A 9,621-nucleotide genomic window follows, 5' to 3' on the forward strand; every position below is an offset into this window, starting at 1 on the left:
TTAGCTGTCCGCCGTAGGAAGGCTGCGTTCCATTTACAAGTAGTGACAGTCTGCCGCAACTCGAACTCAAACCCCGCTTTGTTCTTTAATTATAGGCCTTTTATAGCCGTTCATGGCACGCACACACACACATAAAGCACTTTGCCTCACCATGAGAATGCAAGTTTACCTAACCTAACCTTTAAAGTATCTGATATAGGATAGAAAAATGAAGCAACCAGAGATTTAATGATGAAGACTCTGGGTTCTGTAGTTCACGTTTTACAGTCCCGAAAGACTCTTTGCATATGATTTATTGAAGAGGAGTTTAGAATGCACTTTATATTTAGACTGTTGCTGTTTAATTTTTTACATTGTTCCGGTGTTATGTCATGAATAAGGTTTACCTGCTGGGGGTTTGATGGATCAGCTGGACAATACAGTCAAAGACCGACTTCATTCATCATATGCAAGAACCCTAGTTGGATTTTTGTTTTCACTCATGTTTTTGAACCAAATATTGAAAACAATTCTGACAGACTGGATACCTGGTCAGGTCAGAAAAAAAAAAAAAAAAAAAAAAAAGAGACAAAAACTCAGTATTCATTAATAATTAGAAAGCATCTAAACATTCTGGTCATGGATTTTTACAGTCTTAGTTCCGCTCGCTGTTATCATGATCATGATCAATGGCGAGGTCCTGAGGTGGGTGGGGCTGTCTCTGGTGATGTCACCATGAAGGAACAGCATCTGGCACGTGTTGGTTAAACATCCCAGTACACTGGTGTAGTTTCCTCTCCAGCTGTTTGACATTTGACACTTGAGCATTAAGGGGAAGAAGAAGAAACAGTGTTAGGTCAGGTGACCACATGGTTTCTAAAGTAACTGACAGGAAGTAACCAGGCCATTAGAAATGGATGGATGTGTTTAGAGTTACTGGAGTTGGGTAACTCTACTTACCAAAAGCAGAAGCACACAGATGAACAAAGCTGCTGAATGTTGCAGGAACATGCTCATGTGTGGTGGTCATTCAGTGCTGCTCCGGCAGGTTAGACAGTCCAAGACTGATATGCTGCCCATCTGAGAGTTTGAAAACACACATGCAAAGATTTATTTTGTATTACAGTCAAAGTTGGATGTTCATTTTTGTCCTTTAAAAATGTTTGTGTATTTGAAAGCACTAACATTTAAGGATGACTTGGATTGTCTCCTTTAAAGGGGAGACAAGTGTGTCCACTGATCTACGTCACTTTACCTGGATGATGACTCCTCTCTCCCTCACTCAGAAACACTCCTAATATAACCAAGCAAATAAATGATATTGAAGATTTACTTACATCATTACAAAAACAGGAAAAAGATCTCCCTTTGATTCTATTTCTCCATTCCTGCTGAACATCAGGCAACAAATATCCCAGTAAAATGTAAAGCACATGTTTTCTCTGCTTTGTCTAACCTCTGCAGAGCCCCTGTCAAGAAAAACATCTGTAAGCATAAAACAAATATACATTTCATAACACGTCACTGGACGAACCTCAGTCAGTTGATTTCCTCTGTGCAGTGCAGACGAACATCAGTCAGCAAGTCAAGGTGGTGAGATGGACTGGTGTCCTTTGTGACTCTGCTGGTTCTTCTGAGGAAACACCACTGTTACGTCCCCCCCCACCACGGCGGGGGCAAAGGCAGGCAGGGGACAGCAACACTGGACAACCACAATCAATGAAGGAGGAAGACCACAGAGCAGTTAGGTATCAGGCAGAATTTAATGGTTGGACAGTCAATCTTAACAACAGAGAAGAGGTGGGGGGGGAGGAGGACTGGGCGGTTGATCCAAATCAAAGAAAGTAATAAAACAAAAAGAGGTCGGTAGCTTCCGGGGCCTAGCCTAACGGAAAGAAAAGTGCAAAACAAAAGGCCTACCTAGCTACTCGATAAAAGTCAGTGAAAACATACAAGGGTGGCAACAACCGCATAACCTAGTGTGACTAACAGAGTAAATTCTACAACCAATGTATAGGGTACCCCGGCTTACCTGTCCAGCCTCCCACCACACACAACATAAAGAAGCCTGTTCGCAAATGTTTGTCAAAGCAGAAGCCAGCAGCCCCAGCTGGCCAGGGAGCGGCTCATTTGTAGTGTTCCTTGGAGTGTGAGCCCAGACCAGCCAATAGACACCTGCCAATCAACTTCGAACTGGCCAATCAGAGGAGGCCTGACGCCTGAAAGATAAACAGAACACAAAACAGAGCACAAAAGCAAAGCCACACCCCTTGGCACGTAACACCCCCACCCTTCAAAAACCAAACTCAGGGTTTGGTGACCTCTCTAAACAGCACGGGAGAGTGCGTCTGCTACAATGTTTTCTGAACCTTTTTTGTGATGGATATTGAGGGTATAATTCTGAATAATCAGTGACCAACGCATAAGCCGCTGGTTGTGATTATACATCTTGGAGAGGAAAACTAAAGGGTTGTGATCTGTGAATACTTGGACTGACCTCTGACCTGACTCTGTATGGACTTCAAAATGTTGCAAGGCCCACAACAAAGCAAGGGTCTCCTTTTCAATGGTAGAATACCTGAGCTGGTGTTTGTCAAACTTCCGAGAGAAGTAACTTACAGGATGGTCAATGCCCTGGGTATCCTCCTGGAGAAGCACCGCTCCCGCCCCAACTGCGCTGGCATCTATTTCCAGTTTGAATGGTAAGGAGAAGTTAGGAGCAGACAAAACAGGGGTGCAACAAAGTAAGCCCTTAAGGCTTTCGAAAGCCTGCTGGCAACTCTCAGACCAAATAAACAGCTTTGAGGGGCTGGTTAAGTCAGTGAGGGGGGCAGCAACAGAAGAGAAATTCTTACAAAATCGTCGGTAGTATCCTGTCATCCCAAGGAACCGCCGCAGTTCTCTCCTGGTGGTTGGTTGGGGGAACTCCCTAATCGCAGTGACTTTGGCATCTGCAGGGCGCACTTTTCCTAGACCAACTTGCTGGCCAAGGTAGAGGACACTGCCTCTAGCAAAATCACATTTGGCAAGGTTCAAAGTGAGAGATGCATTTTCTAGGCTTATGAAGACTTCTTTCAATGTAGCCATGTGGGTTGACCAGTCACTGCTATACACAGCGATGTCATCCAAGTAGGCTCTGCAGTTGGGGATGTTTCCCAACACTTTATTAACCAGTCTCTGAAATGTTGCAGGGGCATTGCACATGCCAAAAGGCATAACCGTATACTGCAGAAAGTGGTCAGGAGTGACAAAAGCTGAAATGTCAGATGCTTGCTGTGTCAAAGGCACTTGCCAATACCCTTTTAACATATCGAGTTTAGTGATGTATTTTGCAGGCCCAATTTCATCAATGCAGTCATCGATAAGAGGTAAGGGATGTGCATCTGGTACAGTGACAGAGTTCACCTTTCGGAAGTCGGTACAGAATCTTGGGCTTCCATCTTTTTTTGTGTCTAAGAGACATGGTGAACTCCAAGAGCTGGAGCTTGGCACTGCAAATCCATTCTGAAGAAGATACTCAACTTCCTGTTTTATGATCTCCCTCTTTGCAGGACTAACCCGATAAGCGCGCTGTTTGATTGGTGTAGGGTTAGTCAGCACCACATCATGTTTTATGACAGTGGTTTGAGACGGGATATCACTGAACAGAGATGGAAATCCCGATATGAGTGTTATAATATCATTACTCTGTTCAGCAGGAAGGTGGGACAGGTATTGTGTTAGGGTCGACAATATCACAGAATTACCTAGTCGAGCACTTTGAGGCTCAGCACCCCGTAACACCAACCCATCTTCATCTGGAGTAATCTCCACCTTGGTCACCGAAGCCATCGGAAACGTAGCCACAGATGGTACAGCTGAAGGTTCACGAGAGTTGTACAGCTTCATCATGTTGACATGACACACCCGAGTGGGACGTCTGCGATCTGGGGTCTGAATAATGTAGTTAGTCTTGCTGAGTTTTCTCTCTACAACATAAGGACCAGAGAACCTAACGGAGAGAGAGGAGCCGGGCACCGGAAGGAGAAGGAGCACTCTGTCACCTGGCAGAAATGAACGGTCAACAGCCCGCTGATCAAAGTGTCTCTTCATTTTCGCTTGTGACGTGGCTAATACCTTCCTGGTTAAGGAATAAGCCCTCTTCAACCTGTCATTTAGTGTCTTGACGTACTCTGGAAGGCTTTTGGCGTTGTCAACCGGTGTAGCTAGCCTTTCTTTAAAAACCTTCAAAGGACCCCTCATCTCACGCCCAAACACAAGTTCACTGGGACTAAATCCCAGAGATTCTTGGGTTGCTTCCCGACAGGCAAATAAAACAAGTGGAACACTTTCATCCCAGTCCTGTTGGGAACTATAACAGTGTTTCCTTAACATAGACTTCAAAGTCTGATGAAACCTCTCTAGTGCCCCCTGACTTTCAGGATGGTAAGAACTCAAGGTTATGTGTTCAATGCCTAATGTTTTCAGGGTTTGGGCAAACACTCTAGACTTAAAGTTAGTGCCTTGGTATGTTTGCACAACCTTAGGCAGACCAAAGGTTGAAAAGAATCTCAACAGTGCTTTGATAACAATCTGAGCTGTTATTCTCCGTAGTGGGATTGCCTCGGGGAACCTGGTTGAAACGCACATGACAGTCAACAGAAACTGGTTTCCAGTTTTAGCTTTAGGTAGAGGCCCCACACAGTCAACAATCACTTTTTGAAATGGCTCCTCTACTACTGGGATAGGACAGAGAGGAGCTGGGGGGATTACTTGGTTTGGCTTGCCGGTCATTTGGCATACATGGCAAGTACGGCAGTATTGAACAACATCAGATTTCAGTCCGGGCCAGAAGAAATGTTTCAGAATTCTGGTGTATGTTTTATTAACCCCCAAATGTCCTGACCATGGATGGTCATGTGCTAAGGACAGTACCTGGGTACGATAAGCAGTAGGTACAACCACTTGATAAACTGCAGACCAGTCTGCGTCTTCCGAGACCTCACTTGTCCATCACGTAACACCACCGTCTCTCCACACCGTCACCATCTGTGAGCACAAACTGCTGCTCTGCTCTGCCAGCATGTAGGAAATCACATATCACACACACAGGGGTGAAGAAACATTAGAGCTCAACTTTGGATACTTTAGATCTTAACAGATCAAAGTAGCTCTTACTTTCAACAATCAGTGAACAGACAAACAATGATACCAAACTGATTCTGTATGAATACAATATGGTATTTTCAATACAGGTGTCAAATTAATTTATTAAAACTAATACAGATATATGTATATATATTTTTTTGATAAATTAGTTTGTTAAATTATAAGAATATATATATATATTTTCATTTAACAATTGCAACTGAAAGAAATTAAATATTGAACAAAAATATATTGTCACATTCTGAGCATGCTCAGCACGCTGACAGACTTGAAGTTGCTACAGATTTTAAGAAGTGATAATTATGGGGAAGAAAGTTCTCTTTTTCATCAGTTTAATCAAACATTTGATGCCTTAGATGTCTCAGTCTATAGCGTTCTGCAACTACAACTAACCTGAAGCTTGGATTTGGCTGCAGGTGCCCCTGTACATCCTTCTCAGCAGCACACATGTGGGTACCATTTAATCACACTTCTTCCTGAGCTTTGCTTCATCACAAGACCAAAGGTGGCATCCCGTGTCACAGTCTTATAATCATCCAGAAGAAACATTTGAAGAAACATCATGGAGAAGAAACATTTACGCGCCTCCTGGTTTTTTTTTCTGGTCCTGCAAAAAGACTGAGGACAACAAAGCCCAGAGAGCATGAGATACACAGCATCCAACATTCAGACTCAACAGCCTCCATAAATGAAGAGCACCAGGTTGGTTCAGTTATAGTAGATATAAGCATACTTCTTTTTTTTTTCTTTCTTTTTTTGTGTCCCGTTTGGATCTTTAGCCATCAGAATTGTTGTCTTAAGGCTAAGAAAGATGCCAAGCGGATTTATTTTACCAAGTGGATCATCATGGCCTTGCCATATTGGTCCATTTGATTGACCTTTATTATAATTATAAATTTATTTTATTTTCAGTTGCTACAAACGGGACAGACATGACTGGGGGATAGGACAGGGAGAAAGAATGAAAGAAAGAGAGGGAGAGAAAGAAAACCAAAGGGGAGAAGAGACGGTGAGAAAGGGGGGGAAGAAAGAAAAAACAAAAACAAAAAAAAACCACCTGGGTCACCTGTATGGAAAAAAAAACAGAAGAGAAAGCAAACAACAAAGAGCAACATAATAAAAAAAAGGCACCATCACAATAAACTAGCTAGCAGTAGATATCAGTAGATACTAAATAATAAACGATATTGTGCAGCACGCAAGATAGACAGCGCACAATGTCCTTTGAGGCAGCAGCCAAGAAAGATGTAGTTCGCGTCTGTGAATACCCGTGTGTACACCTGTGTGCATACCTGTGTGGATCAGCATGCTTGCATTCCAAAGGTTTCTCCATGTAACGATCTGCTAGGGAGTGTGGGGAGCCACAGCCCCGTCCTCCAGGGTATGAAGCAGGTATGGAGGAGATCAAAACTCCAGACATCCAGAGGCCCCCAGAACACAAGAGACCAAGGAAGACCAACAGAGGGGCAGCCGCGCCACTGTCCCAGTAAGAGCTGAGGAGAGTCCCAGATGAGGGCTCACTCAGCAGCCGCGAAGCAGAAGCCAGGGGGAGTTGCAGTGACGCGCCCGTGAGCTCCGCCGGCAGCCAGCTGTGCCTGAGTGACCGAGCCCCAGGCCGAGAGGCCGAGGGCACCCCACCTCCGAAGTGGCCCGAGCGAGCCCCAGGCTCCAGGCCCCGATAAGCGGCCGCCAAGGAGTGAGCCGGTGTGTACCCGGAAGCCCACCCCCAGACACAAAGAACCACCAACGCAGGGAGTCCGCCACTGGCAGGGGAAGTGGTGGTGGGTGGAGATAGGCCTCCAAACCCTGGAGGGCCTGAGATGTCCCCAGAGAGGTGGCGTCTGATACCCAACCTGACATATAGACACAGAAATACAGGCACACACAGACACAAACATCCATTCCCACCCTCATGCTCTCATATGCACTTACTCCACACTCAACCAACGTGGAGACAGACATAAAGAGACGCTGTACACACGATCACACTCCCCAAGCGTACTCTACGAACCGGGTCTAGGTACCCTTGCCCCTGGAGGGGGGAACTGCACCCAGACCCAGGTGGTGTTACCCTTTTCCCTGCGGTGGGGAGAGGCAGACCGCCCCGACTCCGCAGCAGCAGGGAGGCCCCACACTCCAGACCGCAGTCGGACGGCCAACTCCTCCTAGCCCCCCCGCTCCAGCAGGCCGCAGAGAACGGGAGTGAGAGAAGACTCCAAACCTCCCTCCACCCGCTCATTGTAGTGTTGATGCATGTGTGTTCTAAGGTGTGTCGAGAAGGGAAATTATTTTACGGCTATTGTTAAATAATTGTCATTGCATTAATAATATAATCTGCAGCATGGATATTGCATTCAAAGGTTTAAACAGTGTCTCTTTCAGAAAGACTGAGTTGCAGGCTGACAGGAAGTTGTATGCAGAAGTGAAAGCAGGAAGTTATTTTGAGCCGCAGGCTAAGACGAGGCTTTAACAATGTAACAGATAGCTTTAAGAAGGCCTTAAGCAGTTATGACTATTTTATACACAATGCATACCTGTGCTTATTAAAGAGTTGGAGCTCGGTCAATTAATTGGGGGTCGGAAGCTTTGTTCGGCGCGATGTTCGGACAATCTATTGTGCAAGTGACTTGGAGCCATAGAAGGAATCGCAATACATGCTTACAAAACACTTATATCAGGTCATTTTATATTAAGGTTTAAGTAGAGGTTCTTGATTAAAACATTTATTTAGTAGAAGACATACACATAGTCTCAGTGAGCTTCTGGTCTGGTAAAAGGTCAGAAGTGCAACAGGTGAATTGAGAAAGAGCATTTGAGGACGAGACACAGACAGTAGGTGAAGAGGTGACACAAAGAGCATGTGAGGTCGTGACACACACATAGAGTTAAATTTATTCAGAGGAACCGTTTCTTGTTGTCTCGGCAAGAAAGAGGAACAATTCATTTTAAGATAAGAACGGAAAGTACCAAGCCATGAAAATAGAAGATGATTTTCTGGGTGAAAAGTCATGATGATGTTGATCTGATCTATGTATAAAATGTGTCTGTGACGTATGAAGGGGCGTCAGTAAACAAACCCTGATGCTATAAAATATCTGTTCATGCTTTGATTGAGTCGAAGACTACTTCCTGTCTGCGTACAGAGTTGTCTTCCCACGCGTGTATTCATTAAAATCATCGTTTGACTTCACCCGGCCGGATCGGTGTGGTTATTCTTCGATCACCTCTTGTACCCTTCCTCAATATTGAATCTTAACATTTGGGGGCTTCGTCCGGTTATTGAGGAGGGAGAGTTGGAGGTTTGGACGGAGAAATCCGGGGTCTTAGGTGGTCTGACGGGCAGACATGAATTCCAGTGGTCTAAGTGAGTGGGCATAAGCCGGCTTATCCAAAAGGTAAGGCACTACCTGTTGAATTATTTCCAAAGTGTGCCAAATTGGACATGATAAAATTTAAGTCTACTCACTGAAGTTACTGGTGGATGTCTGTTTTGATTTTGATGAAAATCTCATGAGTTGAAGCAGTTAGAGTTCTGCTAAGAAGAAATGAAAGTAGTTAAGAGTCTGATAAGAAAAGTTTAAATACTGGGTTGAAGTCCCAAAGAAATTGAGTTAGAGTCTCAAGTAGTTTGGTAGGGAATTGGTTATTGTGTTGGTTAGAGTCCAAATTTGGTCATAAGAGTGGACCTGAGCGGTCATTTTGTGAGTTGGAGTCTCCATTTGACCACTAGGTTGCACCTGCTTCAGTTATACACTTGTTTCGGGTGTTGATTGTTGTTTCAAAGTATTATAAATTATTCTAGAACGGCAGTTCGAGTCTGCTAGGAAGCGCAGAGCCCGGAGGTTACGCTCCCTCCTTGTCGTGGACGCGCGACATTGACCTCTCGGCGAAGAGGGTTAGTTCAGTGTGGTTTAGCTGTGGGGTACAGGGCATCCCGGAATTAAGCTAGGAGTTAGAGTCTCCTTACCGTTTGCAACGGTATCTGCGCTTTTTTGGCCAGCAGAAGTGGACTTCGGGCGTGTAACTTTAACCTAAAACTTCAAAAAGTTTGGGTTGGTTGACGCTTTTAAATTGAGTTAGGGATTTTAGAAATGAGGCCAGAAACAGTTAAAGTCTTGATACTGGTTAATTGATCGCAAAAAACTCAGGGAGTTTATCGGTTAAACTGTTATGTTAAATTTGTCGAAATTCGATAGGTGTTAAAAGGTTTAAAATCTGTGCAGTTGTAAATATAAGACGTCTTTGTAATAAGAGATCTCTGTGTGAAAGGAGTCTGAGGCAATGCTGCTGCTATTTTTAGACGGTGTGTGTGAGTGAAAATGCAAATGAGTAAGCAGTGAACTGTTTAAGCCACAGTTGGTTTTACAAATACTGCTGCAAACATTGTTGAGTGTGTGTTTCAAATGCCATTTATGTTTATTAGAGGACTATAAATAAAGTTTTGAGTTGCCGTAGTGGATGTATAGTAATTGACTGAGTTTGGATGTAGATATA

General features: G+C 44.2%; 1 long non-coding RNA gene across 1 annotated transcript; it reads right to left on the reverse strand.

The window, feature by feature from the left end:
* Positions 1-968: 968 nt before the first annotated feature.
* On the reverse strand, positions 969-1,627 carry LOC147337463 (uncharacterized). The gene is made up of 3 exons (XR_015124791.1): positions 1,514-1,627; positions 1,165-1,273; positions 969-1,059 (listed from the first exon to the last, which is right to left on the reverse strand). It is a non-coding gene; the product is annotated as an uncharacterized LOC147337463 (long non-coding RNA).
* Positions 1,628-9,621: the final 7,994 nt, after the last annotated feature.

The sequence above is a fragment of the Aulonocara sp. 'chitande type north' Nkhata Bay genome, linkage group LG2 (assembly GCF_057382095.1).
Source record: "Aulonocara sp. 'chitande type north' Nkhata Bay isolate Kocher_YH1m ecotype deep benthic linkage group LG2, A_spYH_male_GT1.1, whole genome shotgun sequence".
Lineage (NCBI taxonomy): Eukaryota > Metazoa > Chordata > Actinopteri > Cichliformes > Cichlidae > Aulonocara > Aulonocara sp. 'chitande type north' Nkhata Bay.